Source organism: Procambarus clarkii, chromosome 67, assembly GCF_040958095.1.
Source record: "Procambarus clarkii isolate CNS0578487 chromosome 67, FALCON_Pclarkii_2.0, whole genome shotgun sequence".
NCBI lineage: Eukaryota > Metazoa > Arthropoda > Malacostraca > Decapoda > Cambaridae > Procambarus > Procambarus clarkii.
Genome location: NC_091216.1, coordinates 13,599,598 through 13,626,093, shown reverse-complemented (window position 1 = coordinate 13,626,093; position 26,496 = coordinate 13,599,598). Strand labels below are relative to the sequence as shown.

Sequence of the window (26,496 nt, the reverse complement as noted above, 5' to 3'; positions counted from 1 at the left end):
GAGAGTATAACTCTGGGTGGACCATACCTGCAAATTATATGATCATGAAAGGCACTAGCTATAGTTTCTGCAGTTTTGTTTGGAATTGGAACCAGTTCACAGTATCTAGAGAAGTTATCTACCATAACTAGGAGATGTTTATTTCCTCTGGAGGTTTCAGCAAAATTCGTTAACAAATCCATAGAAACACGATCCCAAGGTACATTAGTCGTAGGGTAAGTCTGAATCGGGTTCGGGCCAGCAACATGGCCTCTGTGAGCTAGGCAGGTTAGACATTGATCCACGTGACGTTCAATCTGTTTGGCCATTTTGGGCCAGTAGTACGTAAGACGAGCCTGCTTGATGGTGCGGTCCTTGCCAGGATGCGCACTGTGTGGGGCGTCGTGAACAAGTTTTAACACGGTAGGAACTATCGACACAGGAATAACAAGTTGATGTACCAGTCTGGCAGGAGATCCAAGCATAACCTTGCGATGGAGCACATGATCTAAGAGTACTAGTTCCTTGAGTGGTACGGGTGGCTTGACGGTAAGAGTCGTGTGCGGGTCCATGAGAAAGCTTATGATCGGTGCCCACATTGGGTCTTGACGTTGTGCGAGTTCTACATCTCGCAAGTCTAATGAAGGGTATTCAACGTGAACGGGAGCGACGTAACGTGAGAGAGCATCGGCAACTACATTGTGTTTGCCAGGTAAGTATCCAAACGTGGGTAGGAACTCTTGTATGGTGAGCGACCAACGGGCAAACTTGCCTATGGGGTTCTTGTCTCTGAACAAGGGAATGATAGCTTGGTGGTCCGTCAGTACATGGACAGGGTAGTTATAGATGATATCTCTGAAATGTTTGAGTGCCCATACGACAGCCAACGCTTCGCGCTCGGTTGTCGAATAATTCTTTTCAGCTTTAGAGAGGACTCGGCTCGCATATGCAATGGCATGTTCTTTTCTGTCACTAGTTTGAGCGAGTACGGCCCCTAACCCAATGTTACTGGCGTCAGTAACTAAAATGAACGGTTTGGTGAAGTCTGGGAATTTGAGAACAGGAGAAGATATCAGGGCTTCTTTGAGCGTTTGAAATGCTTTCTCTTGATCAGTTGTCCAAACGAACGGAACGTCCTTCTTAAGGAGGTGAGTGAGAGGAGATGCAATCACTGAATAACCGGCAATGAAATGGCGGTAAAATCCAGCTAGGCCTACGAACTTTTGTACTGCTTCAGCATTATGAGGGACTGGAAAGTTCTTGACAGCTTCTATCTTTGAATCTAGAGTGGTGATGCCTTGCGAGGTGACGTTATGGCCGAGAAACTGTATTTTTTCTTTCATGAAGGCGCATTTGCTAAGTTTGATTTTCAGCTTGGCTTCAGCTAGTTTCTGAAGGACTCGGTCCAAACTTTGAAGATGTGAGGGTACATCCTTGGACATGATAATGAGGTCATCGAGGTAGACCATGAGGGTATTCCCTATCATTCGTCGGAACAGGTCTGTCATAAGCCTTGAGAAGGTAATAGGGCTGCTGCGTAAGCCAAAAGGCATGCGGGTGTACTGGTAATGACCATTAGGGACGGAAAACGCCGTCAGTTCTCGACTTTCTGGGTCGAGCGGTATCTGCCAAAATCCTTGCAATAAGTCAAGTGTGGAAAAAACCTTATTCTGACCAATGTTCTGCAATAAGTCAGTAAGCACGGGAAGTGGAAATCGATCAGGAATCGTAACTTGATTAAGTTTCCTGAAATCAACGACGGGACGCCAAGAGCCATCCTTCTTGGGTACTAAGATTAACGGAGCATTCCATGGTGAAGTACTTTCTTCAATAACGCCGTCATGTAACATCTCGTCAATGAGTCGGTCTGCAACAGCTCGTTGAGAATGAGGCAATCTGTACGCGGGTACAAAAATTGGGCGAGTACCTGGTTCCAGTGGAATTTTGTGAGAAATGAGGTGTGTCAATCCAAGTTGTTCACCTGTCAGTGCAACAACGTTGCGATGCTTGTTGAGGATGGTCAGTAACTGAGATTGGGCGTCAGGGAAGTCAGTGGCGCTAAGATGCACAGGTGAGATCGCGATCAGATCTGGATTTGTTGTGTGAGTGAGTGCATGTACTATTTGGTCAGTAGAGACCTCATCCACTACTCGCACCGGTAACGAATAATGGGCAAAGTCAACAATGTGTGTGCCTGATGCAAGGTGAATGTTGGCATTGGTGACGTTGGCAACATAAACAGCAGTAGTGTTATTCTGCACCTGATGTAAGGACGGTTCTATGTAGGTACCATTGATTTGACATGTGTCACTGTCAGCTATTACGTGTTCTAGGTCAGATACACCAGGTATTTTGACAATAACCTTTGTTAGTGCATGAGAATGTAAGACTGTGTCTTGGTGTAAGATGCCTCTGACCTGACTGATGTTAGACTCCAGGCAAGTAAGGTAATGAACAATCGCTGGGGCCCCTTGCAAAGATTCATTGACCTCACCGACCTGCGAGACTGTGGAAACGTGCGTTGGTCTGGTGTCAGTAAGTGACTGAGTGACGGGTTTGTTTGGGCGTGACTGGTTAAGTGTACCCTGGTCTCCCCTGGTTTGTATGTACCTGACATAGTCCCAATGGTTGGTGAACTCATGTCCCATGGTGTACACACTGCAAAGAGGTACCACTGTATCACCAATTGTTGCTTCCCAACGGTAAGCATCGATAGTAACTCGGTAGTCTCTCATGGTGTTTAATCCGAGTAGGATGTCTCCAGGGAATCGTACTGCACCGGCTATTACACATGGCACGGTGAGTGATCTGTCATTAACTATTAACTCTATGTCCGCTTCACCTAACGCTGGAGTCATTCCTCCAGTAAGTCCACCAAGGTTGGAAACAGACGACTGGCGTATATCGAGTCGATCGCGTAGGCCATGAAGGGCGTCTTGTTTAATGATGTTGATTCTAGCTCCTGTGTCTAGGAAAATCTTAACATGTCGACCCTTCAGGGTGGCTGAAATCAGAGGACCTTCTGTGTCCTTGATAGGCATCCTGTTAAACATGTTATTACGGGACTGACACAGTCGACGTGGTGTCTGGAGTACATGTACATGAGTACCGTCAGTGTGTAGTTCGTCCATGTTATCCTCCTCTGCTAAGGCACTGTACCTGTTACAGGTAGGCACTGAGTATACAGGGAGGTCGTCTCGCTTCCCTACGTCATACCGTTTACCCAGGCTGCTATACCTTCCCCCGACTGAGAGTCAAAGGGCTGACCTGTGTGTTCGTAGGTCGTGTCTGCATTATCCTTGACGGCCGTGGCGCCGTTTATCACGCGCGAGTCACGGTGTCCATCTGTGTCACGGCTGTCAGTTGTTGCGAACCTAACATGGGCAGTCGGTCGGGTCGCAGGGCTACGTGTAGGGCTCGGTCGGCGCTGGTTAGTTGTTGCAGCCTGCGGTTGCCTACGGGAAGGAGGAGTAGGACTAGAACGGTTAGCCTGGTTAGTACCGTGGCGGGCTCTACAGTCAGCAGTGTCATGTCCAGGTCGGCGGTGATATGTGCAATAAGAACGGGTGTGATCATGTGATCGGCCTGTGTAGTTATGTCTAGCATGCTGTTGGTAACGAGTGTTAGTTGATGTACACTCTGCCTTACGGTGTCCTGGTTTGCCACAGTTAAAACATTCTGGCGTTCGAGGTTGCTGAAGGTATTGAGGGGAGCCTGTTCTAGAGTATGACCTGGGGCCATACGAAGGCGGAGGAGACCTAGCACGAGTCTGAACATGTCTAGGGGTAGAACGCGTGACAACGTTCACAGTGGTATGGGAACTGTTTGCACGAAAAACGGCAGAAAGCTGGGCAGAATCCCGGGACTTTAGCCTGTCTGTGGACTCTACCATGACGTCCATTAAGTCCCAAAGTGTGTGGGTAGGACCAAAATTCCTAGCCTCAATGTCTTTCAGTATGGCCTCGGGGGCATGACTCTGCATGGCACCGAACGCCAATAGTTTACCCACATTCTGTATAGTGAGGCTTCCACTAGCGTCCCATCTAGAACCCATCAAGGCTTTCTCCAGTGAGTCCTGTAGCGTAGCTAGACGCGTGGCAAAAGCGTTGCGTGTTTCATCAGGACGCATTACCGCAGTAGCTAATTGGCGAGCAATGCCAAAGGGATCACGATCGACTACCGATATATATCTCCTACGAAAGAATTTCTTAAATTCTTCCCAGTCTACAATCTTCTTTAAGTCAGGTGTTCCTGCTACGAGATACGCATCTCCAGATTTATAGTCAAGTGTGGACGTCGCCATACTGATATAGTCTGCGTCTGTGACAGCAGTACCCTTGCTCCTCGCTCTAGCCTCTACACTAGCGAACCATGTCTCCAAGAGGGTTGGATCCTTTCCACTAAACGGGCGAATGTCAACAGACTGTGTAAGAACTGTAACGGTGTTCGAGTTAGAACCCGCTGAATTCAGGGCTTGAGTCATGATTACTGAGTCGCTGCTGGTTGTAGAGGTTAACGAGGATAAGCTACCGAGAGCTGATGTCGGAAGTTCACTGGCTAAGGATAAGTGAGCGAGCTCACTAGTTAAGAGTAAGTTACTCTCCGATAGTGAACGAGACCGTAGACTGTAGGGGTAAGTGCGCGAGCGAGGCCTGAGCGAGTATCGGTTATCCATAAAGTAAGTTTACATTGTGCCCACGAAAGTCCACAGTTTACTCTACTACACAAATAACAAAGGGTACTTAACTAGAGCTGAAGGCTGCTGGGGCTGCAATCCGTTCAACAGGGCAGAGATGATCTGGTCGTCACAGATCCGGCGTCGTGCTGTGGCGTCGTGCTGCGGCGTCGTCGGCGCCGGGAGGCGGCAAGAGACGTCAGGTGCGGTAGAAGTCGTCAGGCGGCAGGAGACGTCAGGCGCGGCAGGAGTCGTCAGGCCAGACAGCGAGGGGTGGTAAGGTGACGTCAGGCAGGCACCAAGGCTCGTTGAGTCACGGTGAGTCACGGCGAGTCAGCTGGTGGCGCGCGGTGAGTCAGGCACGGGCGCGCGCTGGGTGAACGAGGCACGGGGCACGCTGGGTGAGTCAGGCACGCTGAACTGTTGCGATGCTGTGCCGCTGTGCGCTGCTGCGCTGATGTGTTGCTGCGCACTGCTGTGTTGCTGTGCTGCTGTGAGCCGCTGTGAGCTGCTGTGAGCTGCTGTGCGCTGCTGTGCGCTGCTGTGAGCTGCTGTGTTGCTGTGCTGCTGCGCTGCTGTGTGCTGCTGTGCTGCTGGAGGACAGGGGTGAATCCCACTAAGCTGCCAACCAGTGTAACATCGGTCGATGTCGTTGTAGAATGATTAGGTTGTGGGCAGGAATTGGAGTACCAAACGTCCACTGCTTTTTCTTAGTTTTATTATAAATATATATATATATATATATATTTTATCTTCTACACGGGCCACGAACTAGCTTGTAGAGTGTGTAAGGGAGCGCGTGTAGACGCTCTGATGCCCGGGGTGTGTCTGAGGTCTGTGGTCTGCAGCAGAGTAGATTGCATTCAAATCTGCTGACACGTTGTTGATACTTATTAAGTTGTTTAGCTTAAGAGGGTATTAGGTCACCCTATGTGTATGTCCATGGGCGACTAACTGGCGTCCAACACAATTAGTGTGTCGACTTCAGATTCATATACGCGCTCGAGTGCAAGGATTATGGCAACCAATTCTGTTTGAAGAGTGGAGGCCCAGTTACTGAGACGCGCTCCACACTCGTGGGAGAAGGAACCATCTCTCCCTGTCACAACAACTGCACTTCCAGCTGCACCATGGGACTGATGTAACCCCTACTCCCCTCTGAGACCTCCGGTTGGTTATCTTGAGGTTACCTTGCGATGATTTCAGGGCTCAACGTCCCCTCGGCCCGGTTCTCGACTAGGCCTCCTAGTTGCTGGACTGGTCAACCAGGCTGTTGGACGCGGCTGCTCGTAGCCTGACGTATGAGTCACAGCCTGGTTGATCAGGTATCCTTTAGAGGTGTTTATCCAGTTCTCTCTTGAACACTGTGAGGGGTCGGCCAGTTATGTCCCTTATGTGTAGTGGAAGCGTGTTAAACAGTCTCGGGCCTCTGATGTTGATAGTTCTCTCTTGAACACTGTGAGGGGTCGGCCAGTTATGCCCCTTATGTGTAGTGGAAGCGTGTTGAACAGTCTCGGGCCTCTGATGTTGATAGTTCTCTCTTGAACACTGTGAGGGGTCGGCCAGTTATGCCCCTTATGTGTAGTGGAAGCGTGTTGAACAGTCTCGGGCCTCTGATGTTGATAGTTCTCTCTTGAACACTGTGAGGGGTCGGCCAGTTATGCCCCTTATGTGTAGTGGAAGCGTGTTGAACAGTCTCGGGCCTCTGATGTTGATAGTTCTCTCTTGAACACTGTGAGGGGTCGGCCAGTTATGTCCCTTATGTGTAGTGGAAGCGTATTGAACAGTCTCGGGCCTCTGATGTTGATAGTTCTCTCTTGAACACTGTGAGGGGTCGGCCAGTTATGCCCCTTATGTGTAGTGGAAGCGTGTTGAACAGTCTCGGGCCTCTGATGTTGATAGAGTTCTCTCTCAGAGTACCTGTTGCACCTCTGCTCTTCAACGGGGGTATTCTGCACATCCTGCCATGCCTTCTGGTCTCATGTGATGTTATTTCTGTGTGCAGTTTTTTTGCCTCTGCCTTATTACCTCCTTTATGGAGTGGTGCTTATCTCTGTTGCTTTAGTATGTCAGGGATAACGCCAGTATTTAGGGTCTGTATCCAAAGAATGTGAAGGGCCTGCGTTAGTGTTTTTTTTTTACAGTTCTTGATGAATATGGAGTTCCAAGAGTCCGGGCCTGGTGCAGAGTGCATAGGCATACTGTTTATGGCTTCTTCAAAATTCAGTGGGGATAGGGTGATATCTATATATGATTTGATGTTGGTATCACATTCATGAAAAATTCATTTGGGTTATCAGTCTTCAGTATGTTTAGTGGCTCGCTGAAAACAGAGTCGTACTGCTTCCTCAGTAGCTCGCTCATTTCTTTGTTGTCATCGGTGAAAGTTCCATCTCCCTTTCGCAGGGGCCCGATACTAGATGTGGTTTTTATCTTGATTTTGCATAGGAGAAAAAAATATTTAGAATTTCTCACTATTTCACTAGTGTCCCTAGTGAACCCCTCACAGTGTTCAAGATAGAACTGGATAAGCACCTCCAAAGGGTACCTGATCAACCAGGCTGTGACTCATACGTCAGGCTGCGAGCAGCCGCGTCCAACAGCCTGGTTGATGAGTCCAGCAACCAGGAGGCCTGGTCGACGACCGGGCCGCGGGGACACTAAGCCCCGGAAGCACCTCAAGGTAAGGTAAGGTAAGGCTGGCCTTTTGCTCTCTTCGCCTCTCCTGGGTTTTGTATGATTCTTGTAGCTTGAGTTCAATTGTTTCTATTTCTCTACCTAACCTTCTTCGCCGTTCTTGAGATAGGGTGCGACTCTCAAGTTGTTCCGCGATTCGTTTTCTTCGCCTATATAGGGAACGACGTTCCCGTTCCAATCTGCATCTCTTTCTCTTTTTTCTTAGGGGTATGCGGTTTGAACATATTTCTAGTGCTACTGAGCTTAATTTTTCCAGGCACTGGTTCAGGTTTGCATTTTTTAGTTGTTCTGCCCAATTACTTCTGTGAGGTCTTGGTTTATTTGCTCCCAGTTTATCTGTTTATTGTTGAAATTGAATTTGCTGAATTCTCCTCCACCGGGATTCGGGACTGGTTGTACAGGTGTATCCCCCATGCTTGTCACAACTTCAATTAGGTTGCGATCTGAGTAACAGGTAATTGTAATAATTATGTTCCTGATCAATTCATTATTATTAGTGAATATGAGGTCCAACGTGTTCCCTTTTCTAATTGGTTCTACAAGAACCAACTAGAGGGAGTGGTGGCATTGAAGAGGCACTTGGACAGGTTCTTGCAATAAGTGCCGGACCAACCAGGCTGTTGTGGATATGTGGGCCTGCAGGGCGCTCCAAGCAACAGCCTGTTTGACCAAGTTGTCACAAGTCGAGCCTGGCCTCGGGCCGGACTCGGGGAGTAAAAGAACTCCCGAAACACACTCCAGGTATTCTCCAGTATGCTAATTGATTGATGAAGGTTAAGCCACCCAAGAGGTGGCACGGGCATGAATAGCCCGTAAGGTATGCTCACCTTCTGACTTATATCGACTGAATAAGGGTCCAAAACGGACCGAAACAGTTAGGGTGAGGGGGGGGGCGTGTTCTTTCCTGTAGTTCATTGTTCTGCCCCCTCTCGTTCTCCACCGTGGGGGAGGGGGGGGGGGCTGGGAACATTGCTAGAGGGGTCAAAGGAGGGGGGTGAGGTGTTATTGTTCTACCTTATTGTTCACTGTTCTACCTTATTGTTCACTGTTCTACCTTATTGTTCACTGTTCTACCTTATTGTTCACTGTTCTACCTTATTGTTCACTGTTCTCTCCCGTCTTTCCAGGTTTGTGAGATGGATCAGTTCTACCCGATGTGAGGAGGTGACGAGCGAGGGTCCTTTTTTTTCCTCATACCGCCCTCCTAGGTAAGTGTATCTGGCGAGTTCTCTAATTATCTCATGTAATTGGCAGTCTTAAGATTAACTAGTTGTTGTAATTGTCAGCCTGTGGAGTAACCCAAGTTGTCTATAGTGGCTCAGGTCTTTGTATTTCCCAGATACTGTACATACATAGATATGTATATAGGCGTTGTGTGTATATATATATATATATATATATATATATATATATATGTATATATATATATATATATATATATATATTTATATATAATATATATATGTGTTTAGGGGGCCTCGTAGCCTGGTGGATAGCGCGCAGGACTCGTAATTCTGTGGCGCGGGTTCGATTCCCGCACGAGGCAGAAACAAATGGGCAAAGTTTCTTTCACCCTGAATGCCCCTGTTACCTATCAGTAAATAGGTACCTGGGAGTTAGTCAGCTGTCACGGGCTGCTTCCTGGAGGTGGAGGCCTGGTCGAGGACCGGGCCGCGGGGACACTAAAGCCCCGAAATCATCTCAAGATAAGCTCAAGAAGATGGTGCTGGTTCCACTCCCCCAGTGACGATTCTATATAAATAAGTGGACCCAACTCATATGAAAGTGGCGCTGTTTCGGTCCGTTTGGTACTTTTACTTAATGGATATGTCAGGAGAAGGTGCTCATACCAGGAACATACCTGGAGTGTGTTTCGCGAGTTCTTATACTCCCCGAGCCCGACCTCGACTTGCGATAACTTGGTCCAATAGGCTGTTGCCGGGAGCGGCCCGCAGGCCCACATATCCACTATGTGCATATGTGGGCCTGCACCTTAACGTATTCGATATATATAGAGGAGACGTGTTCGATGTATTCGATAACGTATTCGATATAGATAGGGGAGACGCATAGATACATAGACGCTTATACCGACAACCCCCCCCCCCCCCTCCATATCCACATATCCACTATGTGGATATGTGCATATGGAGGGGGGGGGTCGGTATAAGGCAAGATTAGTTGTTGTATTAGGTTCAGCTACTGGGAAGCAAAAGTTGCAAGTAGCACGGGCTATGGTGAGCCCATAATAGGAGTAGGTGAGGGAGTCTGTATAAGGGAGGAGGAAAGGTGAGGTGGATGCGAGAGGTAAGTGGGAGTACGATATAGGATGAGCTTAAACAGGATGTAAACACCACAGGTGGTATCTCAGTTATCTGTAAATTGTAATAATTCAGTTATCCTGGGTGTGTCCCTGTGTGTCCCTGTGTGACCCTGTGTGTCCCTGTGTGTCCCCGTGTGTCCCTGTGTGTCCCCGTGTGTCCCTGTGTGTCCCCGTGTGTCCCTGTGTGTCCCCGTGTGTCCCTGTGTGTCCCTGTGTGTCCCCGTGTGACCCGGTGTGTCCCTGTGTGACCCCGTGTGTCCCTGTGTGTCCTTGTGTGACCCTGTGTGTCCCTGTGTGACCCCGTGTGTCCCTGTGTGTTCCTGTGTCCCTGTGTGACCCTGTGTGACCCCGTGTGTCCCTGTGTGTCCCTGTGTGACCCTGTGTGTCCCTGTGTGACCCCGTGTGTCCCTGTGTGTCCCTGTGTCCCTGTGTGACCCTGTGTGACCCCGTGTGTCCCTGTGTGTCCCTGTGTCCCTGTGTGTCCCTGTGTCCCTGTGTCTCTGTGTGTCCCTGTGTCCCTGTGTGTCCCTGTGTGTCCCTGTGTCCCTATGTGTCCCTGTGTGTCCCTGTGTTCCTGTGTCCCTGTGTGTCCCTGTGTCCCTGTGTTCCTGTGTCCCTGTGTGTCCCTGTGTGACCCTGTGTGACCCCGTGTGTCCCTGTGTTCCTGTGTCCCTGTGTGTCCCTGTGTGTCCCTGTGTTCCTGTGTCCCTGTGTGTCCCTGTGTCCCTGTGTGTCCCTGTGTCCCTGTGTGTCCCTGTGTTCCTGTGTCCCTGTGTGTCCCCGTGTATCCCTGTGTGTCCCTGTGTGTCCCTGTGTTCCTGTGTCCCTGTGTGTCCCCGTGTATCCCTGTGTGTCCCTGTGTGTCCCTGTGTTCCTGTGTCTCTGTGTGTCCCTGTGTTCCTGTGTCCCTGTGTGTCCCTGTGTGTCCCTGTGTTCCTGTGTCCCTGTGTGTCCCTGTGTGTCCCCGTGTATCCGTGTGTCCCTGTATGTCCCCGTGTATCCCTGTGTGTCCCTGTGTGACCCTGTTGGTCCCTGGGTGTCCCTGTGTGTCCCTGTGTGTCCCTGTGTGTCCCCGTGTATCCCTGTGTGTCCCTGTGTGTCCCTGTGTTCCTGTGTCCCTGTGTGTCCCTGTGTGTCCCCGTGTATCCCTGTGTGTCCCTGTGTGTCCCTGTGTGTCCCCGTGTATCCCTGTGTGTCTCTGTGTGACCCTGTTGGTCCCTGGGTGTCCCTGTGTGTCCCTGTGTGTCCCTGTGTTCCTGTGTCCCTGTGTGTCCCTGTGTGTCCCTGTGTGACCCTGTGTGTCCCCGTGTATCCCTGTGTGTCCCTGTGTGACCCTGTTGGTCCCTGGGCGTCCCTGTGTTTCTGTGTGTCCCTGGGTGTCCCTGTAACACGGGCGGGGGTGTTATCCGTCTGTGATCAACTCGTAAGTCACCCTGACCCCCCCGGTCCGTATTCTGTTTACTTCTCTTCTACGGAGGGACCCCAGAGCTACTCTAACCCGAATCCCACGCTACTTGGTCTTAGCCGTGTTGACCGGCTAAGATCCTACAGCCTCACGACGTGGTACTAGACTCCCAGCAAACTCTAGAATCTCCTCCTGCTGCCACCACCAGACCATTAACATTAACACGAAGCGCAATAACCGGGGTCTGGACCGATTACGCACTCAATAAACCTTGGGGCTTGATCCCCAGTTATTTGGAATAGGAGGGAAGAATCTACGTTAAGTGTGGTAAATTATAGCAAACAAAGGGATAACTGAACTCTTACGCTGTGTTAGGCTGGCGACCCAACTAAACTCAGACTCCTGGAGACCACGTCACAAGGACGTGAGACAGATGGAAATAATGAAATGCAAATTACAACTAATTGGTTTATTTAATCAAAATCTAAATAAAAGCACTCCCTATAGTTAACACTTCCTAGAGGCATGATATGAACTAATTCCTTATACAAAACTATAGCAGCTGGGAGCCGGTCGGCCGAGCGGACAGCACGCTGGACGTGTGATCCTGTGGTTTTGGGTTCGATCCCAGGCGCCGGCGAGAAACATTGGGCAGAGTTTCTTTCACCCTATGCCCCTGTTACCTAACAGTAAAATAGGTACCTGGGTGTTAGTCAGCTGTCACGGGCTGCTTCCAGGGGGTGGAGGCCTGGTCGAGGACCGGGCCGCGGGGACCCTAAAAGCCCCGAAATCATCTCAAGATAACCTCCAGAGCAGCGTGTGTGACCAGGAGGGCCGTGTTGTGTGGGGTTGTAGGGCCAGACAGCGTGCAGCTGCGTGAGAGACGCACGCACTCACTTGCACATTGTTTTCCAACTTACTCACCGACGCAGCTGCACTGGTGACTCACCGTGCAGGCCCAAGTCCGCACGGAGGGTGGAGGATGGGTCCCAAGACCTGACTCATTACCCACCCACTCCTGCTGTCTTCTCGGAGCACAGGCGTCACATGTCACCCCCTGGGTGTCCAGCTCCCCCGTGTGGGTGTCCTGGTCCCCCGTGTGGGTGTCCTGGTCCCCCGTGTGGGTGTCCTGGTCCCCCGTGTGGGTGTCCTGGTCCCCCGTGTGGGTGTCCTGGTCCCCCGTGTGGGTGTCCAGGTCCCCCGTGTGGGTGTCCTGGTCCCCCGTGTGGGTGTCCTGGTCCCCCGTGTGGGTGTCCTGGTCCCCCGTGTGGGTGTCCTGGTCCCCCGTGTGGGTGTCCAGCTCCCCCGTTTGGGTGTCCTGGTCCCCCGTGTGGGTGTCCTGGTCCCCCGTGTGGGTGTCCTGGTCCCCCGTGTGGGTGTCCAGGTCCCCTGTGTGGGTGTCCAGCTCCCCCGTGTGGGTGTCCAGCTCCCCCGTGTGGGTGTCCTGGTCCCCCGTGTGGGTGTCCTGGTCCCCCGTGTGGGTGTCCAGGTCCCCCGTGTGGGTGTCCAGCTCCCCCGTGTGGGTGTCCAGCTCCCCCGTGTGGGTGTCCTGCTCCCCCGTGTGGGTGTCCAGCTCCCCCGTGTGGGTGTCCAGCTCCCCCGTGTGGGTGTCCAGCTCCCCCGTGTGGGTGTCCTGGTCACCCGTGTGGGTGTCCAGCTCCCCCGTGTGGGTGTCCTGGTCCCCCGTGTGGGTGTCCAGCTCCCCCGTGTGGGTGTCCAGCTCCCCCGTGTGGGTGTCCAGCTCCCCCGTGTGGGTGTCCTGGTCACCCGTGTGGGTGTCCTGGTCACCCGTGTGGGTGTCCAGCTCCCCCGTGTGGGTGTCCAGCTCCCCCGTGTGGGTGTCCTGGTCCCCCGTGTGGGTGTCCAGCTCCCCCGTGTGGGTGTCCAGCTCCCCCGTGTGGGTGTCCTGGTCACCCGTGTGGGTGTCCTGGTCACCCGTGTGGGTGTCCAGCTCCCCCGTGTGGGTGTCCAGCTCCCCCGTGTGGGTGTCCTGGTCCCCCGTGTGGGTGTCCAGCTCCCCCGTGTGGGTGTCCAGCTCCCCCGTGTGGGTGTCCTGGTCCCCCGTGTGGGTGTCCAGGTCCCCCGTGTGAGTGTCCAGGTCCCCCGTGTGAGTGTCCAGGTCCCCCGTGTGGGTGTCCTGGTCCCCCGTGTGTGTGTCCAGCTCCCCCGGGTGGGTGTCCTGGTCCCCCGTGTGGGTGTCCAGCTCCCCCGTGTGGGTGTCCAGCTCCCCCGTGTGGGTGTCCTGGTCACCCGTGTGGGTGTCCAGGTCCCCCGTGTGAGTGTCCAGGTCCCCCGTGTGAGTGTCCAGGTCCCCCGTGTGGGTGTCCTGGTCCCCCGTGTGTGTGTCCAGCTCCCCCGTGTGGGTGTCCTGGTCCCCCGTGTGGGTGTCCAGCTCCCCCGTGTGGGTGTCCAGCTCCCCCGTGTGGGTGTCCTGGTCACCCGTGTGGGTGTCCTGGTCACCCGTGTGGGTGTCCAGCTCCCCCGTGTGGGTGTCCAGCTCCCCCGTGTGGGTGTCCTGGTCCCCCGTGTGGGTGCCCTGGTCCCCCGTGTGGGTGTCCTTGGTCCCCCGTGTGGGTGTCCTGGTCCCCCGTGTGGGTGTCCTGGTCCCCCGTGTGGGTGTCCAGGTCCCCCGTGTGGGTGTCCTGGTCCCCCGCGTGGGTGTCCAGCTCCCCCGTGTGGGTTTCCAGCTCCCCCGTGTGGGTGTCCTGGTCCCCCGTGTGGGTGTCCAGCTCCCCCGTGTGGGTGTCCTGGCCCCCCGTGTGGGTGTCCTGGTCCCCCGTGTGGGTGTCCTGGTCACCCGTGTGGGTGTCCAGGTCCCCCGTGTGGGTGTCTTGGTCCCCCGTGTGGGTGTCCTGGTCACCCGTGTGGGTGTCCAGGTCCCCCGTGTGAGTGTCCAGGTCCCCCGTGTGGATGTCCAGGTCCCCCGTGTGGGTGTCCTGGTCCCCCGTGTGCGTGTCCTGGTCCCCCGTGTGGGTGTCCAGGTCCCCCGTGTGGGTGTCCAGGTCCCCCGTGTGGGTGTCCAGGTCCCCCGTGTGGGTGTCCTGGTCCCCCGTGTGGGTGTCCTGGTCCCCCGTGTGGGTGTCCTGGTCCCCCGTGTGGGTGTCCAGCTCCCCCGTGTGGGTGTCCTGGTCCCCCGTGTGGGTGTCCTGGTCCCCCGTGTGGGTGTCCTGGTCCCCCGTGTGGGTGTCCTGGTCCCCCGTGTGGGTGTCCAGCTCCCCCGTGTGGGTGTCCTGGTCCCCCGTGTTGGTGTCCAGGTCCCCCTTGTGGGGGCCCAGGTCCCCCTTGTGGGTGCCCAGGTCCCCCGTGTGGGTGCCCAGGTCCCCCGTGTGGGTGTCCAGGTCCCCCGTGTGGGTGTCCTGGTCCCCCGTGTGGGTGTCCAGGTCCCCCGTGTGGGTGTCCAGGTCCCCCGTGTGGGTGTCCAGGTCCCCCGTGTGTGTGTCCAGGTCCCCCGTGTGGGTGTCCAGGTCCCCCGTGTGTGTGTCCAGGTCCCCCGTGGGGGTGTCCTGGTCCCCCGTGTGGGTGCCCAGGTCCCCCGTGGGGGTGTCCTGGTCCCCCGTGGGGGTGTCCTGGTCCCCCGTGTGGGTGTCCTGGTCCCCCGTGTGGGTGTCCAGGTCCCTCGTGTGGGTGTCCAGGTCCCCCGTGTGGGTGTCCTGGTCCCCCGTGTGGGTGTCCTGGTCCCCCGTGTGGGTGTCCAGGTCCCCCGTGTGGGTGTCCTGGTCCCCCGTGTGTGTGTCCAGGTCCCCCGTGTGGGTGTCCAGGTCCCCCGTGTGTGTGTCCAGGTCCCCTGTGGGGGTGTCCTGGTCCCCCGTGTGGGTGCCCAGGTCCCCCGTGTGGGTGTCCTGGTCCCCCGTGGGGGTGTCCTGGTCCCCCGTGGGGGTGTCCTGGGTCCCCGTGTGGGTGTCCTGGTCCCCCGTGTGGGTGTCCAGGTCCCCCGTGTGTATGCCCAGGTCCCCCGTGTGGGTGTCCAGGTCCCCCGTGTGGGTGTCCTGGTCCCCCGTGTGGGTGTCCTGGTCCCCCGTGTGGGTGTCCAGGTCCCCCGTGTGTGTGTCCAGGTCCCCCGTGTGGGTGCCCAGGTCCCCCGTGTGGGTGCCCAGGTCCCCCGTGTGTGTGTCCAGGTCCCCCGTGTGTGTGTCCAGGTCCCCCGTGTGGGTGTCCAGGTCCCCCGTGTGGGTGTCCAGGTCCCCCGTGTGTGTGTCCAGGTCCCCCGTGTGGGTGTCCTGGTCCCCCGTGTGGGTGTCCATTTCCCCCGTGTGGGTGTCCAGGACCCCCGTGTTGGTGTTCTGGTCCCCCGTGTGGGTGTCCAGGTCCCCCGTGTGTGTGTCCAGGTCCCCCGTGTGGGTGCCCAGGTCCCCCGTGTGTGTGTCCAGGTCCCCCGTGTGGGTGTCCAGGTCCCCCGTGTGTGTGTCCAGGTCCCCCGTGTGTGTGTCCAGGTCCCCCGTGTTGGTGTCCTGCTCCCCTCGAACACCAGGGTTCGAGTCACTTCTGGGTTGTGAGTTTTCACTTGCATATATGCCTGGAGACCGTTCAGGCTTGTTCGCATTTGTGTTCCTCACGTGTGCCCCAAAGAATGAAGTGATTCGAACCATTGAAGAACTATCTCTTTCTAGGCGTTTAACGATGCATAAGCAACAGGGCTCCATTAAGGAACATATAATCTCTTCCCACAACCAAACCATCGCCAGAGAAATCCTAGTAAACAACACAGAAATCATCGATAGATACAGCGATAGCAGGCGGCTTGACGTTTGCGAGGCACTACACATCAAGAAGTCAACATCAGCAATCAACAGCCAATTATTGCACAACTATATTCTACCCACCTCAAGACTCCGCTCCAATATAGAAGCATCAAGAAATATGGACCAATAGGCTTTCTACAAACACTTCTATTCAATATCCATTGTTTCGTGTTCTGTCTTGTGTTGATGAAATTAATACCCTATTAATACTCTTGTTCTGTCTTGTGTTGATGAAATTAATACCCTATTAATACCACATCTTGTTCTGTCTTGTGTTAATGCCACATCACCCCTTCCACCTCACTCAAATGTAGATATAAAATCGGAGATGCGTAAGTTCTATTCAGTTGTGTATTTGTGAACTAAAGTCTTTGAAAATGTAATAAGTTTTACGAAACGCGCTCGTGTCGCGTCAGACTACAAATAAAAATGAATTTTGGAGAATTGATTTTTGATTTACCTCCAACAGTGAAAAGAAATGTACGAAAGATTGAGAAAATTCGTGTTAGAATTATTAATCTTACTTTTTCGGTCATATTTAATAATATATATATATATATATATATATATATATATATATATATATATATATATATATATATATATATATATATATATATATATATATATATATATATAACGAAAAGGTAAGGTTAATGATTCTAACACGAATCTTCTCAATATTTCTTACATTTTTCTTCAATGTCGGGGGTAATTGAAATATTAACTCTCCTAAGCTCATTTTCGCATTTTTTATTTATGTTCTGACGCCTAAAAGCGTTTTGCAAGGGCTTCTTACATTTTCAAAGACAAGTTTACATATATCATGCTTATCCCGCCAAACACACCGAAACTACGACATTGGTACAACGTTCGAACAAGTTTTAACACCTCCTAACCAGTTATAACAACCAATATAGCAAGTTTTAGCAACGTTCTAATACGTCATAAACACGTTAAGCCAAGATGTAACAACTTTATTACAAGTTGTAACAAGTGGAAAATAGAAACAGTTTTGGTTTGTGTTTCCAGGGATATATTCGTTTTGGTTGAGGTGATACCTTACCTTGAGGTGCTTCCGGGGCTTAGTGTCCCCGCGGCCCGGTCGTCGACCAGGCCTCCTGGTTGCTGGACTGATCAACCAGGCTGTTAGACGCGGCTGCTCGCAGCCTGACGTACGAGTCACAGCCTGGTTGATCAGGTATCCTTTGGAGGTGCTTATCCAGTTCTCTCTTGAACACTGTGAGGGGTCGGCCAGTTATGCCCCTTATGTGTAGTGGAAGCGTGTTGAACAGTCTCGGGCCTCTGATGTTGATAGTTCTCTCTTGAACACTGTGAGGGGTCGGCCAGTTATGCCCCTTATGTGTAGTGGAAGCGTGTTGAACAGTCTCGGGCCTCTGATGTTGATAAAGTTCTCTCAGAGTAACTGTTGCACCTCTGCTCTTCAACGGGGGTATTCTGCACATCCTGCCATGTCTTCTGGTCTCATGTGATGTTATTTCTGTGTGCAGGTTTGGGACCAGCCCCTCAATTATTTTCCACGTGTAAATTATTATGTATCTCTCCCGCCTGTGCCCAAGGGAGTACAGATTTAGGCTCTTTAGTCGGTCCCAGTAATTTAGATGTTTTACTGAATGGATTCTAGCAGTAAAAGATCTCTGCACGCTCTCCAGGTCAGCAATTTCTCCAGCTTGGAAAGGGGCTGTCATTGTGCAGCAGTACTCTACTCTAGAGAGCACAAGCGTTTTGAAAAGTATCATCATCGGTATAGCATCTCTAGTGTGAAAAGTTCTTGTTATCTAACCTGTCATTTTTCTTGCAGTTGTGACGGCTACTTTATTGTGTTCTTTAAAGGTAAGGTCTTCCGACATGAGTACACCCAGATCCTTTACATTGCCTTTTCGTTCAATGTTATGATTTGCCTGAGGAATTTGTACGTGGTTTCTTTTTTTATATTTTCAATTTTTCCGTAGCGCATGAGCTGGAACTTATCCTCGTTAAACACCATATTATTTTCTGTAGCCCATAGAAAGACCTGATCTACATCTGATTGGAGGTTTGCCGTGTCCTCTATGTTGCCAACTCTAATGAAAATCCTAGTGTCATCTGCAAAGGATGATATAGTGCTATAGGTTGTGTTCTGGTCTATGTCCGATATGAGGATGAGAAAAAGTACTGGAGCAAGCACAGTACCCTGGGGAACTGAGCTCTTCACGGTTGATGGGCTGGATTTTTTTTTGTTGACTATTACACATTGACACATATGACAAATGTTTTTGGGTGAGGTGACGGAACACGAATCAATGGACATAAATTGGATATGAAAACATGACAATGAAAGTAACTACAGACGGCCTATTGGCCCATACTTTCTCTTGCTGCTTCTATGTTGGTTCGGGGTCTGGAAGTGGGTAGAATATAGTTATGCGTTAATTGGCTGTTGATTGCTGGTGTTGACTTTTTTGATGTGTAGTGCCTCGCAGATGTCGAGTCTCCTGTTATCGCTGTATCTATCGATGATGTCTGTGAAATCATTTCACAGAAAATCAGTGCTTTTCAGCACTGATTTTGAAATCAGTGCCCACGTGGCCCCACAAAGTGAGGTGAACCTATGAAATAACTGCCTAAGCTTACCACCAAGTGCCGTCGGGATGTTGGAGATATAGCCTCGGCTACCAACGTCTTTTGTACGGTCACGGATGGTCACGTGGTTAAGGTACCATATACGCCAGTTGCATAGTGCTCTTGGCTGTCTGGGTTCGAGTCACTTCTGGGGTGTGGAGTTTTCAGTCGCATATATGCTTGGGAACCATTCAAGCTTGTTCGCATATATAATAATAATAATAATAATAATAATAATAATAATAATAATAATAATAATACCAACCTAGCAGTAACCAAATTCATTAGTCTTCTGAAAAAAGTCAGTAATGCTTCCTGGACCAATCAGAGCGTAGCAGTCAATTATTATTTGGGAATGACTGCCTTGTACCACCAAGGAAAGACAAGTAATTAGTAACTTCACTAATTAAGGCTAGTGATGAGCCCCCGAGGGGACGACTCCCGAGTCCGTCTACCCCGTGTCCCGAGGACCACTCACTGCTGTCAGGATGTTGGATGTTTAGTGAGAGCTAGGGCTCATACTCTCCCTAAACCCACTGATACGCACAGCGTTTCGGGCAAGATGTGGGGAAAACACTTAGAATAAACTTAAAACTAATTATCAGGGCCCCCTGAACTCTCTTAGGTGTCACCCAATTTGACCCTGGACTTTCAACTCGTCAAGGAGCCGCTCATAAAAAAAAATTCTTTCACCACCTTTACTCTGGAGAGTCACCCGGTAATGGACTTAAATATGGGGACGGGGCTCAACGTCGCACTATTGGGTATTGGGCTGAGAACTGGCCCGTTGTCTAGAGTGCACACCCTAACTGAGCCACCATGACTTACCCTCTCTCCTCTTGTCTTAGTGTGACCGCCTTCTAGTTCCTCATTGGTGTTCTGCATATTGTCGTCCGGCCTGCGATTATGTCTCTCTCTTTCCTCTTAGAAATCCTCGCCAGGACAAGGTCGAACACGCGTGTCTAACAGACAAACATTTATCACAAAGAAATTATCAAGAATAACCTGGGAATATCAGGTAATAGTTCTACAAAAATAGCATCACTCTTGCCTATGAACAACACAACAGGTTAGTGTATTTGCTAGGCTGCTGCCTGAACCTCTTCAGCACCCACTGTGCCTCAGTCACCTCACCGTCTGGTCTAGGCTGCTGCCTGCACCTCTTCAGCACCCACTGTGCCTCAGTCACCTCACCGTCTGGTCTAGGCTGCTGCCTGCTCCTCTTCAGCACCCACTGTGCCTCAGTCACCTCACCGTCTGGTCTAGGCTGCTGCCTGCTCCTCTTCAGCACCCACTGTGCCTCAGTCACCTCACCGTCTGGGCTAGGCTGCTGCCTGCTCCTCTTCAGCACCCACTGTGCCTCAGTCACCTCACCGTCTGGTCTAGGCTGCTGCCTGCTCCTCTTCAGCACCCACTGTGCCTCAGTCACCTCACCGTCTGGTCTAGGCTGCTGCCTGCTCCTCTTCAGCACCCACTGTGCCTCAGTCACCTCACCGTCTGGTCTAGGCTGCTGCCTGCTCCTCTTCAGCACCCACTGTGCCTCAGTCACCTCACCGTCTGGTCTAGGCTGCTGCCTGCTCCTCTTCAGCACCCACTGTGCCTCAGTCACCTCACCGTCTGGTCTAGGCTGCTGCCTGCTCCTCTTCAGCACCCACTGTGCCTCAGTCACCTCACCGTCTGGTCTAGGCTGCTGCCTGCTCCTCCTATAGTATTGGCTATACACCAACCGTCTTACAATTTGAGGGCTAAGACCAATTACTCTTGCCTGTTTCTCCAACTTATGTACCACCCTCTTATGGGGTACTGTGTCAAAGGTTTTCCGAATGTTCAAGAAAATGCAGTCTGTCCAACCTTCTCTTTCTTGCTTAATAATCTTTGTCACCTGCTTGATGGGTTTCTGAGAGTTCTTCTACTCCCCAAGCCCGACCCGAGGCCAGGCTTGACTTGTGAGAGTTTGGTCCACCAGGCTGTTGCTTGGAGCGGCCCGCAGGCCCACAAACCCACCTCAGCCCGATTGGTCCGGAACTTCTTTTAGAAAACAGTCTAGTTTTCTCTTGAAGATGTCCACGGTTGTTCCGGCAATATTTCTTATGCTTGCTGGGAGGACGTTGAACAACCGCGGACCTCTGATGTTTATACAGTGTTCTCTGATTGCGCCTATGGCACCCCTGCTCTTCACTGGTTCTATTCTGCATTTCTTCCATATCGTTCACTCCAGTACGTTGTTATTTTACTGTGCAGATTTGGGACCTGGCCCCCAGTATTTTCCATGTGTATATTATTTGATATCTCTCTCGTCTCCTTTCTAGTGAGTATATTTGGAGAGTTTTGAGACGATCCCAATAATTTAGGTGCATTATCTCGTCTATGTATGCCGTATATGTTCTCTGTATTTCCTCTATTTCAGCAATCTCTCCTGCTCTGAAGGGGGAAGTGAGTACTGAGCAGTACTCAAGACGGGACAACACAAGTGACTTGAAGAGTACAACCATTGTGATGGGATCCCTGGATTTGAAAGTTCTCATAATCCATCCTTTCATTTTTCTCGCTGACACAATATTTGCTTGGTTATGCTCCCTAAACGTTAGGTCTTCAGACATCATTATTCCCATATCATTTACATGTTGCTTTCCTACTATGGGCACATTTGATTGTGTTTTATACCCTGTATTATGTTTAAGGTTCTCAGTTTTACCGTACCTGAGTACCTGGAATTGATCACTGTTAAACATCATGTTATTTTCTGCTGCTCAGTCAAAAACTTTATTAAATTTAATATCTGCTTGTAGTTTTTCTATGTCTTCAGCAGAGGTAATTTTCATGCTGATTTTTGTGTCATCTGCAAAGGACGACACGAAGTTGTGACTTATATTTGAGTCTATATCTGATATGAAAATAAGGAAAAGCAGTGGTGCAAGGACTGTACCCTGAGGTACAGAGCTTTTAACTGCGCTTGAACTCGATTTTATCTGATTGACTGTTACTCTTTGTGTTCTGTTCGACAGGAAATTGAGTATCCAGCGTCCTACTTTACCAGTTATTCCCATTGACCTCATTTTGTGAGCTATCACCCCATGGTCACATTTGTCGAATGCCTTTACAAAGTCTGTGTATACAACATCTGCATTTTGCTTTTCTTCTAGAGCTTTTGTGATTTTGTCATAGTGGTTGAGTAACTGTGACTGACAGGATCTTCCCGCTCTAAATCCATGTTGTCCTGGGTTGTGTAGCTCATTATTTTCCATAACACTAGAAATTTTATTCCTAATCACCCTTTTTCAAAAACTTTTATTATGTGTGATCTATAATGCAACTGGTCTATAATTTTTTGCCAAGGCTTTACTCCCCCCCTTGTGCAACGGAGCTATATCTGCAGCTTTAAGTGCTGCTGGTATCTCCCCTGTATCCAGGCTCTTTCTCCATATTACGCTGAGTGCTCGCGCTACTGGTACTTTACATTTCTTTATGAATATTGAATTCCACGAGTCAGGCCCAGGAGCTGAGTGCATGGGCAAATTGTCAATTTCTCTTTCAAACTCTTCCGAGTTTGTGTTAATATCCGTTATATTATCTGCAGCTTGAATGTCATTCATAAGGAAGCTGTCTGGGTCATCAACTTTCATGTTGTTTATTGGTGTGCTAAACACAGCCTCATTCTGGCTTCTTAGAATTTTGACTAGAAATTTCTTTTACTTAGAAATTCACTAATTTCTTTGTTGTCCTCTGTGTACGTACCTTCGGTTGTAATTAAATGTCCAATACTGGTGGAGGTTTTTGATTTTGATTTTGCGTATGTGAAAAATTATTTCGGATTTTTCCTTATCTCTTGTATAGCTTTCTGTTCCAATTCCATTTCCTCAGACTCATATGATCGCTTCAACGTTTGTTCTATTTCCTCAATCTCCCTGTTTAGGCTTGTTTTCCTTGCTTGTGATAGTTGTGTCTGCCGAAGCATTTCCGTTATTTTTTTCATCTCCTGTACAGTCGTCTGCGTTCTCTTTCTAGAGTGGTCCTCTTTCTGCCCCTCCTCACAGGTACGTGCTTCAAGCAGACCTTGTAAGCTTCAGCTGTCAGTTGAGCTATTCCCTGTGTGGGAGTTTTGTCGCTTAAGACCGTCTCCCATTGAATGGTTGCAAGGTCTACATTTATTTTTTCCCAGTCAATCCTCTTATTGTTGAAATTGAATTGATTGAATATTCCTTCTCGCTTGTTGGGTCTCTTAGACCTACTACCGTTATTTATATTAGTTTGCACTTTAATGAGCTTATGGTCTGAGTATTTAGTATCATGAGATTGTAATGTCTCTGATTAGTTCATCATTGTTTGTGAATAACAAGTCTAGTGTGTTTTCGTTCCTAGTTGGTTCTGTAATCTGTTGATTGAGCGAGAATTTGTCACAGAATCTCAAAAGTTCTCTGACCTGTGGTTGGTTATTTTCCGGGTGGTTCCCATATCCTTATCCTGACCCCTTCCCAGTGCTATATAGTCGTAATGGCTTGACGCTTTCCCCTGATAGTTCACTTCTCTTCCCTGCTATTATATTTGTGTTTACCATTCTCCATCTTAGACTTGGTAGATTGTAATCTCCAAGAAAGATAATATCTGGTGCTGGGTTTGCTAGGTTATCAAGGATGTTCTCTATTTTGTGCATCTGCTCTGTGAATTCCTCAACCATTGTATCTGGCCATTTATATATTAGAATAATAATTAGGTTTAGTTTCTCTACCTTAATTCCAAGTACCTCTACCACCTCATTGGTTGAGTTTAGTAGCTCTGTGCATACCAGGTCCTCTTTAATATACAGACCTATTCCTCCATTTGACCTAGTTTCTATATCACATCCATATAAATTCTATCCATGTAATCTTTCGTATGAGTTACCTTGAATGCCCCAAATATTGAGTTTGACTCTAATAGGAGGCCATTGATGAACTTGACTTTATTTCTTGACTTTATTTCTTGACTTTGGCTTTAAACCTTGAATGTTTGCAAATATGAATGATTGTCCATATTGTGTGTCACTTCTGGAAGGTTTTGGTAGTTCTCCCTCCTCTCTACCCTGACCCAGGGTGTGTTGTTGTGGCAATGGTTTGTCCAGTTTTGGAAGTGATACTGGAGAGTGTGGTAGTCTCTGTGTAGTTGGGGAGTGTGGTAGTCTCTGTGTAGTTGGGGAGTGTGGTAGTCTCTGTGTAGTTGGGGAGTGTGGTAGTCTCTGTGTAGTTGGGGGGTGTGGTAGTCTCTGTGTAGTTGGGGAGTGTGGTAGTCTCTGTGTAGTTGGGGAGTGTGGTAGTCTCTGTGTAGTTGGGGAGTGTGGTAGTCTCTGTGTAGTTGGGGGGTGTGGTAGTCTCTGTGTAGTTGGGGAGTGTGGTAGTCTCTGTGTAGTTGGGGAGTGTGGTAGTCTCTGTGTAGTTGGGGAGTGTGGTAGTCTCTGTGTAGTTGGGGAGTGTGGTAGTCTCTGTGTAGTTGGGGAGTGTGGTAGTCTCAGTGTAGTTGGGGAGTGTGGTAGTCTCTGTGTAGTTGGGGGGTGTGGTAGTCTCTGTGTAGTTGGGGAGTGTGGTAGTCTCTGTGTAGTTGGGGGGTGTGGTAGTCTCTGTGTAGTTGGGGAGTGTGGTAGTCTCTGTGTAGTTGGGGAGTGTGGTAGTCTCTGTGTAGTTGGGGGGTGTGGTAGTCTCTGTGTAGTTGGGGGGTGTGGTAGTCTCTGTGTAGTTGGGGGGTGTAGTATGTGTGGGCTTGATGACGAACCGTAGTCCAGTTTTGGGCATTTCCTACTCACCATCCGTACTCCTGCCACGTTTCTGCCTGTCTGTTCCTCCCTCTGGTTCTGCCTGCCTCTAAAAAACTTCCCGGGTTATTATATTGGACTTCCTCTCTAATATAGCACTGTGTTCCTCTCATGTGGAAATCAAGGCACTGAAAATCATAGCATTTTCTCTCATTAATTGAAAGTTTGCATAGCTTAGGGAGGAAATATTTGCACTCTGTTCCAAAACGATATCTGTCCTTCCCTAACATGTTTCGGCCTTTTTGGGGATGCATGAATGTGCAATGCTGGCCGCTGCAAGCAACAGCCTGGTGGACCAAACTCTCACAAGTCAAGCCTGGCCTCGGGCCGGGCTTGGGGAGTGTTAGAACTCCCAGAACCCCATCAAGCAGGTATCAACCAGGTGCATTCTGTGCCTCTGGTCCCATATCTGTACTTTCCCTTTGAATAATTCTGGTTGTTTGTACCTGTGCATGCCTTTGCCACCTCTGTGTTGAGGTGGGAAAGGTATTCACTACTGTATGTCCCCCGAGTGTCACCCAGGTCAAGCCTCGTGGTCGCTGTACACACAGACTGCTCTGTGTTGCATTACTTTTGCACTGAATTATACGATCCCAATTTTACACACGGCAATTTACCTATACTTTGAGACCTTTTTATGTTGTGTTACCGTTCACTATTCACTGTATCACGGTTCACTATAGTCCAAGTATACCGAGAAAATGTGTAAACATGGTCCTCGTGGCCCTCACTACGCTCCACACTTGGACTGGTGCTACGGGTTATTCTCTATTTAACACAAAGTTATAGTGTCATCACTGTATTATGTATTTCCTAAGTGTGGTTATACACTGTGTGATAACTGTGATCCGTGTTCCTTCACTGTACTTTGTGATAACTGTGATCCGTGTTCCATCACTGTACTTTGTGATAACTGTGATCCGTGTTCCCTCACTGTACTTTGTGATAACTGTGATCCGTGTTCCTTCACTGTACTTTGTGATAACTGTGATCCGTGTTCCCTCACTGTACTTTGTGATAACTGTGATCCGTGTTCCCTCACTGTACTTTGTGATAACCGTGATCCGTGTTCCATCACTGTACTTTGTGATAACTGTGATCCGTGTTCCTTCACTGTACTTTGTGATAACTGTGATCCGTGTTCCTTCACTGTACTTTGTGATAACTGTGATCCGTGTTCCCTCACTGTACTTTGTGATAACTGTGATCCGTGTTCCCTCACTGTACTTTGTGATAACTGTGATCCGTGTTCCCTCACTGTACTTTGTGATAACCGTGATCCGTGTTCCATCACTGTACTTTGTGATAACTGTGATCCGTGTTCCATCACTGTACTTTGTGATAACTGTGATCCGTGTTCCATCACTGTAACCCAAAAATGTTCTAGTATATTGAGGTTTATTTGTGGAGCGTTCAAACCCACGACCCTCCCACGCACAGACACTGCTACTACCTGATCGAAGAATTCTTTTAAGTCAGTGAGGCAAGATTTACCCTCCGTGGACCCTTGTTGATGGGTTCGAAGGGAGAAGTCCCTTCTCTCCAGATGTGTTTCAAGGTTTTTTCTCATGATCTTCTCCATCACCTTGCATGGTATACAAGTTAAGGACACTGGTCTGTAGTTCAGTGCCTCTTGCCTGTCACCCTGTGTGTGTGCATTCACCTAATTGTGCTTGCAGGGGTTAACTTTGCTGTTTCGGCCCGCATCTCAACTGTCAATCAACTGTCACTAACTACAATTTTTTTTTTCACACATACACACCCACACACCCAGAAAGCAGCTCCGTAACAGCTGTCTAACTCCCAGGTACCTATTTTCTGCTAGGTAACAGGGACATTCAGGGTGAAAGAAACTTTGCCCATTGGGGTGTGTGTACTCACGTAGTTGTCACCTAGTTGTGCTTGCGAGGGTTGAGCTATGGCTCTTTGGTCCCGCCTCTCAACTGTCAATCAACTGGTGTACAGATTCCTGAGCCTATTGGGCTCTTATCATATCTACATTGTAGAAACTGTATGGAGTCAGCCTCCACCACATCACTGCCTAATGCATTCCATTTACTTTAACTTAAGTTGTGTGTGTATGTGTACTCACCTATTTATGCCGCCTGCGGGATCGAGCTCTAGGTCTTGGACCCAGCTTTTTCTAGCCGTTGGTTGTCTAATGCAATAACTCCTGGCCTATTTCCCTATGATACCTGCTTTTAAAGTTATGAATGGATATAGCATCTAGAATCTGCTTCTTTAGGTCATTCCATTTACTCACTTCCCTTACGC

At 49.9% G+C, this 26,496-nt stretch overlaps 1 long non-coding RNA gene across 2 annotated transcripts in view; it reads left to right on the top strand.

Annotated features, from left to right (window-relative positions):
• LOC138355322 (uncharacterized) overlaps window positions 1–26,496 on the top strand; it is a 449,272-nt gene that overhangs the window by 233,943 nt on the left and 188,833 nt on the right. For both annotated transcript variants that reach the window (XR_011223916.1, XR_011223917.1), the window contains one exon: window positions 8,479–8,559. This is a non-coding gene — a long non-coding RNA (uncharacterized lncRNA). The remainder of the gene's footprint in view (window positions 1–8,478; window positions 8,560–26,496) is intronic.